Here is an 8,225-nt window from a genome sequence, read left to right on the forward strand (position 1 = left end):
CTACCTGGGTCCAGCTCTAGCCAACTGTGAACACCAGCGGTCTCATGAACAGGCTGAACATTCCTGCATTTTCAGAAGCCCTTCTCCTCTATCACCCCTCTCTGTACATCTACCAAAACATTTTCTGGTCAAGCCCTATCTCAAGTGGATCCATCTTTTCATAAAGCCTTTCTAAGCTGCACACGGTGGCTCATGCCTATAATCCCAGCACTTGAGAGGCTGAGACAGGATCACCTGAGGTCAGGAATTTGAGACCGGCCTGGCCAACATGGAGAAATCCTGTCTCTACTAAAAATACAAAAACATTAGCCGGGCATGGTGGCACACGCCTGTGGTCTCAGCTACTCAGGAGGCTAAGGCAGGAGGATTGCTTGAACCCGGGAGGTGGAGGTTGCAGTGAGTGGAGATCGTGCCACTGCCCTCCAGCCTGGGCAACAGAGCGAGACTCCATCTAAAAAAAAAAAAAAAAAAAACTATCTTGAGATCTCCAACTGGAAGCCATCCTTCCCTCGCTGCTGAGCTCCAGGGCACCTCTTTGTATGAGACTGGTCATATTCTGAACGGCATTAGAATTATTTCTGTCTTTGTCTTCCCTCTCATTCCCCAACCCCAGATGGTGGAAACCTCAGAAGGCCACAGTCTAGAGTAGGGGCTCAATGCAAGCTGCGGGAACTGAATGAAGGTGAAGGTAGGAGGACAGAGAAAGCAGGAAGCTGCGATGGGGGCAGGTGGGCATGGGTGGTGGGGGATCAGGCACCTCCAAGGCTTCATCACCAAGGGGTTACTTTCAAAAATGGACTGGGACTTCTCTGGCCTCAACTGCGGATCACCGTTGGACTAGTCCACGGGCAAGGGAGTTTCCTAACCAGGCGTGCCAGTCATGTGAAAATGCAGACTAGGTAGGGGAAGGGGATTGGAAATTAGTCAGAATAAGGCCTTGAGGGGGTGAAAATTTCCTCCCAGAAGGTCTCTGATGGTTCTGGTGTCCTGGGCACCCAGAATAAGTGTGTCACCATTTGTCCTGAAGCTGACTTCTCTGAGCTGGATGGCACCCTGGACATCAACCGGCCCTTCACTTTCATGTCACACAGGAGGGACACTGGTCCATAGACAGGATGCCTGCTCTGGTCACCAGCTGGAGGGTGGCAGACCTTGGGTACCTAAGCTTTGGACTTTGCCACACAGAGCACTTCCTCAGTCCCTTCTGCTGCCCCTGGCAGGGTGGAGCTGGCAGGTAGGTACTGGACTTGGAGCTCCCTCAAGAGCTCACTGCCCAGGGACCTTAGACTGGCAAATTAATCTCATGGGCCACAGGCCTGGGCTCAGTAACACGAAGGGTCTCAAGGGTTGCGAAGGAGAATCCTGAAGTCAACCAGCTAGCTAGTCTGGTGGAGTTCTACCTGAGAGGGTTGCCATGAGGATCCAGGTGAAAAGTCCTTAGAACAGCTCCTGACTCACAAGAGGCAAGCTTTTAGTGTTACTGTTCTTTCCTGGAGAAGATTAAGAAGCAAGCAAGGGAGAGGACCATGTGGAGAGGAGGGAGTGGGGGCCCCGTTTCTCCAAAATCCCACATCAATACCTTACAAAAGCGTGACCCCAAGTCATGGGAACCAATGCCCCAAGTTGTAGGTGGGGCCAGTGACTGGGGGTCGTAACCCTCCGAATTCGAACACGTCTGACGCTGAGATTGTCCCAGTGAGCACACCGGGAGGCACTCTAGCTCCTCCCCACCCAAAACAGTACCCAAAACTCCTAGAGGCGCCAGGAGAGAGGCCGTGATTCCGGGGCTTTGTCGTCTACCCCGCGGGGCGGCAGGGTCGGGGTCCAGGGCTGCCTGTTTGAGCGTTCTCCGCCCCGGGGCTCCCCCCTCCCCGCGCCGACCCCTCACCATCGGTCTGCGTCTCCCGATCCACCAGGGAGACCCTGTGCGCTTGGCTGCCGGCGCGCTGGATGTCCAGGGTGCCCTCGGGGCGGCCGGGGCAGAACACGGCCGTGTGCACCTCGACGGCGGGGCTGTGCGGCGCGAGGACTCGGCTGAGCAGGGCCTCCATGCGGCGGCGCGCCTCGGCCGCCTCCTCCTGCCGCGGCTGCACCACGATCCCCACCAGCGCGGCGGGCGGGCGTCGGTCCCGGGCGCGCAGCTGTTGCAGGAGCAGCTGCAGCCGAGGCAGCTGCGTGAGGAGCGCCGGCGCGCGGCACAGCACCAGGAGCAGCTGCGCGCCCGGCTCGTGCGGGTGCTGCGGCGCCTGGCGCCCAGATGCTGTGTCCTCCGCCGCGGAGGCGGGGGTCCCAGGAGGGGCCCCAGGCGCCTCGCGCGGGTCCTCGGCCTTGGGCCCGGAGCACCGCGGCTTCTTGTTGCAGCGCTTGGACTTCGTGGCCGGGCAGTCGTCGCGGTTCATTGAGCTGTCGCCCGAGCGCTTGGGCCGCCGTGCGGTGCAGTTGCTGGCGCTGGTGTGGCCGCTCCTGGCTGCGGCGGACGAGGGCCCCGGGAGCTGATTGGCCTCGGCGTCCACCGGAAAGCTCTGCAGGCTCGGGCCGTCCTCATCCTGCTTCCAGAGCTCGCTGATCAGTAGCACCTGGCCGTGGCCCTCGACAGACTGGGCTGGAGCCTGTGGCTGCGCCTCCGCCTTCCTCTCCTGGGCGGCCCTGCAGGGCTGGGCCCCAGGCCGCTGCTCCATGTCCGGTCCGGCTCCCTCGCCCCTCTGGGCTCGGGCCTCGGTTGGGAGGGAAAAGCTGCCCTTCTCCGGAGCATGTCACAATACCCCTGAGCCCTACCTTTTCCTGTCGTGGCCAAGCACCTCCGCCCCGCTATTCCTTGGAAATCTAATATATAGGAAGTTGCTGTTGGACGCTGGTATAACGCTGGCTGTGTTCAGTTTCTCCATTTTCTACTTCTGTGGTTTCAAAAGGTGCGTCCTTTTATACCATGGATGAATCTTCGTCCCTAAGGCTCTAAGTAAGGCGAATTTTTATGCACCCGGGCATTTAAAAAGCAGTGGACCAGATCTCATTGCACCTGCAACTCTTGAGAATCAGCGAAGAAGAGTGGAGGCCTGGGTGGCTGGGCCCCGGCTCGGCCAGTCGGCTCTCTGGGTGATTTGGGCGCCAGAGTCTTGCGCTATTATAGTAGAAATGGGTGCTGTTGCAGGAGATGATTTTGGGTCCCCTTAGTTCCAGGCTTCTGTGGGTCCCAGTGGCCTGTCAAAACGCCAGGAAAGGTCCTCAGGAAAACAAGACAAAAAGCAGAGAACTCCTTTGCTGCCCAGCACGAGGGGTTAGCAGAGTGGCATGAGGAGGCAGCACAGAGGGACCCAGGTCACAGGTCACAGACTGGAAACCCAACGGTGGGGAAAGTTGTTCCCTTTTGTTATTTTTCTTAAAATGAGCTTTACCAAGTTACGCTAAATTATTTTTTAAATATAAACATTAAAGACTCTGAAAAGCAGGGTGTCAAACAGAAACCTCTGAGCTAGAATCCCGCTAAAAACTCCAAGATCCTCGGGCGCGGTGGCTCACACCTGTAAGTCCAGCACTTTGGAAGGCGGAGGTGGGAGGATTGCTTGAGGCCAGGAGTTCAAGACCAGTCTAAGCAACATAGTGAGACCCCCGTCTCTACTAAAAATACAAAAATTACTCAGGCGTGGTGGTGCACCTGTAGTCCTAGCTATTCCGGAGGCAGAGGCAGGAGAATTGCTTGAACTGGGGAGACAGAGGTTGCAGTGAGCCAAGATTACAGCCACTGCACTACAGCCTGGGTGACAGAGTGAGACTCTGTCTCAAAAACAAAACAAAACTAAACAAATCTGTTGGAGTGCAGTGGCACGATCTTGGCGCACTGTGAGCTCCACCTCCCAGGTTCAAGTGATCCTCCTGCCTCAGCCTCCCAAGTAGCTGGGACTACAGATGCCTGCCACTCCAGCCTGCTGTGGCAGACTTGGTCTAAAAAAAAAAAAAAGAAAAGAAAAAGAAAGATGGATACTAGACTTTCATTGAAGATAAATCAGACCTGCCAACTTCACCATACAGGAATTGACCTTTCCACAGGCATACCCTAGTGTGGGAGTCTCAAGATTGAGATTACTAGGTTTCACTTGCGTCCGTGTGAAGAGACCACCAAACAGGCTTTGTGTGAGCAATAAAGCTTTTTAATCACCTGGGTGCAGGCGGGCTGAGTCCGAAAGGAGAGTCAGCCAAGGGAGATAGGGGTGGGGCGGTTTTATAAGATTTGGGTAGGTAGCGGAAAATTACAGTCAAAGGGGGTTGTTCTCTGGCTGGCAGGGGTGGGGGTCACAAGGTGCTCAGTGGGTGAGCTTTTGAGCCAGGATGAGCCAGGAAAAGGAATTTCACAAGGTAATGTCATCAGTTAAGTCAGGAACAGGCCATGTTCACTTCTTTTGTGATTCTTCAGTTATTTGGGGGCATCTGGATGTATACGTGCAGGTCACAGGGGATATGATGACTTAGCTTGGGCTCAGAGGCCTGACACTAGGGGAGGTAGGAGGCCCTACCTGGGACCTGGGCTTGCTCTTTGCCTTCTATAAACTAGCTTTTATCAAAATGTCCTAAACTGGGGAGTACCAGGAAGGAATAGAGGTTCTAGACTCCCAAAACATAGATTTGAGCTACTCTGTCCCTCCTGACTGGGGAAAAGGAGCCCCAGTGTGCGTCTTGTTCATTGTAAGTTCAACCTGCAGTTGTTCAGTCACCGAAGAACCCTTGTACTAACTGTCCGACACATTGAACTACCTTTAATCAGCCCCTGGCACACTGAAGCCACAGAACGGGGAGAGGAGCAGAGAGAGGTGGTGGGGCAACAAGTCTCAGTGGGACATCAGGGAAGGGATGATCCAGGTGGTGGGGCTACCAGCCTCAGTGTGACCTCAGGGAGGGGACGATCAGGCTGGAGTTAAGCCATCCCTAGGGTTCCGTAGGTCCAGCCCTTGTAGGGGCTTTTTTTTGTGTGTATGGTGGGGTGGGGGGGGGGGAGACACTAAAGGTAACAAGTGGCACTAAAGGCAGAAGCTCTGTCAGCTGGTGTTCAGAATAAATACCAAGACTCCTGGGTGTACACTTGAAATGCCATGATTATATCTAAGTTGATGTAACAAAGAGATCCAGAGATACGATGGCTTAGGAATATTTATTTCTTCAGATGTCGGTGGTTCTGGGGTGTCAGGGAGACCCTGCCATCCTCAACATGTGGCTTCCTTTTCTTTCTCCAGGGCAGCTGATCCATGATCTTCCACTTCCCAGCCAGAAGGAGGATGGAAAAGCAGAAAGGAGGGGGAGACAACCTCCTTTGCAGGGCGTGACTCGGAAGTTGTACACATCATTTCCAGTCACATTCCATGGACCAGAATTAGCCCTGTGACCAACTGTGGCTGCCAGAAAGTCTCTGCTTGGGCGATCAGGCGGGCAGTTATATCTTTGGGAACATCTCTCACCCCCTGGGAACACCTGGGCAGAAACTGAAGGGCATTTAGCACATTCTCCTTTGTGTCTAATAAGAATTGTCCCCATCAGTCGGAGCTCTCCTATGTGCTGGGTACATAGGTCATCTTTACACAACCCAGCAATGGAGAGCACACCATTCCCAGACTTCAGATGCAGAAACTGTGGCTCACAGAGTTAAGCGACTTGTTCAGATTCAGTCAGATGGTAGATGGTAGGTCTGGGATTGAGGCCCAGGCCTGGCTGGTCCTGCCAGGACACAGTATCACAGCTTTGATTGGGGGCGTCTTTTTGTTTACATGTATTTTTTATGCTCAATGTACATTACTTTTGAAATACACAGAAAAGGGAAAGAAGCCGGAGTCCTGCCTTGTGTAGGAGGGATAGATTAGAGGTGTACACTGGGATAAATCTCCCTCCCGCCCTGGCCCTGCACCTGCTCCTGCTCCTGGTTCTGGTCCTTGGCCTGGGCGGCGATTCCCGGCGCTGCCTGAGCGTCGCCGGCCACCAGGGGGCGCTGCCGGGCTACCGGTCCGGTCGACCCGGGATCACAGCCTCAGGGGACAGGAAATGATCAACAGCATCTCCTCTCCGATCCAGGTGGCCTCAAGGAATCTCCGGGGGACAGGACAGGTGCTGAGCCGGGTGCAAAGGTGGAATTCTATCCCCAAAGCACATCCTGCACCCCTTTCCTCTGCAAAGTCCCGGAACCGCGTGACTCCGGATGAGTCCGTGGGGCTGGAACCCAGGGTTCAGCCCCCTGCGCCTCTGTGTGTCCTGGTCCCTTTCCTCCAAGTAGACAGGAGGCATCTCCTCATCGGCTCAGTTCACATTCCTCCAGGGCTCAGAGAGAACCCAGTCCCTGTCTCGGGACACCAAGTCAGGGCAGACTGCAGGAGAGAGCAAGGAAGATGATTCCTGCGCTCAGGTAGGGAGGGGCTCGCCTCTAAGAAGAGAGAAATGAGGGGTGTACAACGTGAGAGTGGAAATGCTCAGAAATAGTCAATGACCTGGGCAGCTGAGCTTTCGTCCACGCCCTGGCACAGTGTGTGTTGCACAACAGAGGTGTTCAGTGAATGTTTTTCATTCAATCAACAAACATCTCGAGTGCCTCCGTGTGCAGGTCCTGGGCTAGGCTCTGGGGATGAAGTCGCTGCCCCCTGGAGCTTATATGCCGGTAGGAGAGAAAGAGTAAACAAGGTCGGCCACTACTATAACCTCACATAGTGCTGAACTCTAGAGGAAATTAAAGCAAGATAAGGGCTCCCAATCCAGGGCTTATATTCCTCCCACCCCCCCACCCCCGGTCCAGCCCGGCAGTGATGCAGGCGGAAGGGGGCAGGGGTGTGGGGGGTGGAGAGGGCAGGGAAGCCACCCCCATCCTCTGGGCACAGCCAACAACCCCCAGTTTTATACAGGAGAGGCGTCTTGGGGAAAACGTCATTCCAGGAGCCCTCAAAGTGATGGGATCCACTGACTGGAAAGAGAAAAAGTCCAAAAAGGAGGAATTCAAGCCCCTGAGGCACCTTTGGGTAGAACAAGGCAGGGAAGAGCCTCAGGGTCTCACAGCTTGGAAGCGGGAGGGCAAAGAGGAGGAGATGGAGAACCAGACTCCTCAGAGAATCCCGGAGGGCCTTGAAGGGGCCAGGGGTGGGGAAGTGGGAGGATAATTTTATGCATCAATTTGACTGGATCATGGTACCCAGATATTTGATCAGCTGTTATTCTAAATGTTTCTTGAAAAATATATATATATTTTTGAGATGCAATCTCTTTCTGTCGCCCAGGCTGGAGTGCAGTGGCACGATCTCGACTCACTGCAAGCTCCGCCTCCCAGGTTCAGGCCATTCTCCGGCCTCAGCCTCCCCAGCAGCTGGGACTACAGGTGCACGCCGCCACACCCAGCTAATTTTTCGTATTTTTAGTAGAGACAGGGTTTCACCATGTTAGCCAGGATGGTCTCGATCTCCTGACCTCGTGATCCGCCTGCCTTGGCCTCCCAAAGTGCTGGGATTACAGGCATGAGCCACCACGCCTGGCCCTGGGAAAGTATTTTTTGATAAGAGTAACATCTGAATCAGTGGATGAGTGCTGAGTAAAGCAGATTCCATCACCAGGCGGGCGGGTCCTGCTCCCTCTGCTGAAGACCTGAAGACCAAGATTAACCCTCACCCTTCACCTCCCACCTCTTCCGCACCTTGGAAGAGAAAAACATTCCTGAGAGGGGGGATTTGTCAGCAGATGGCTTTGGGACTGGAACTGCAGCATCAGCTCTTCCTGGATCCCCAGCCCCCCGGGCCTACCCTGCAGATGTGGGCTTGCCGGTCTCCACAATCAGTGAACCGATTCCTTAAAATCAACCTCTCTCTCTCCCTCTCTCTCCCTGTTCACATCCCATTGGTTCTGTTTCTCTGGGAAAACCTGACTAATACGGGGACTCTCAGACCCCTGGCTGAGAATGGCAGGCCTGAAGATTCTCGGAGGCATTCAGCATCGAATGGGCACCAGCTGGGCTTGGAGCTGCGTCAGGCACCAGGTACAGGACTCAGCCCTGGAACCGACTGTGGGCCCACACGGTGTGGGCCTTTGTCCCTGTCATGGCTTTGGACAGATGTGTGGCCCAGAGGGGACAACGGATCTGGGTGGCGAGGTGGCAAAGCTCGCCCCAGTATTCCTCTTGGTGAGAGCAGTCCCTTAAGGGGTCGCCTGAGTCATGGGACCCACAGGTGTGGACCTTTCGCCTCCTTCCTCCCCTCTCCCCCAGTGACTTTATC

The 8,225-nt window shown here is 55.0% G+C and overlaps 1 pseudogene; it reads left to right on the top strand.

Moving 5' to 3' along the window:
- The first annotated feature begins 930 nt into the window (after nucleotides 1–930).
- On the top strand, nucleotides 931–2,496 carry LOC126932384 (uncharacterized; annotated as a pseudogene).
- Nucleotides 2,497–8,225: the final 5,729 nt, after the last annotated feature.

Source organism: Macaca thibetana, chromosome 12 (assembly GCF_024542745.1).
Source record: "Macaca thibetana thibetana isolate TM-01 chromosome 12, ASM2454274v1, whole genome shotgun sequence".
NCBI classification, from domain to species: Eukaryota; Metazoa; Chordata; class Mammalia; order Primates; family Cercopithecidae; genus Macaca; species Macaca thibetana.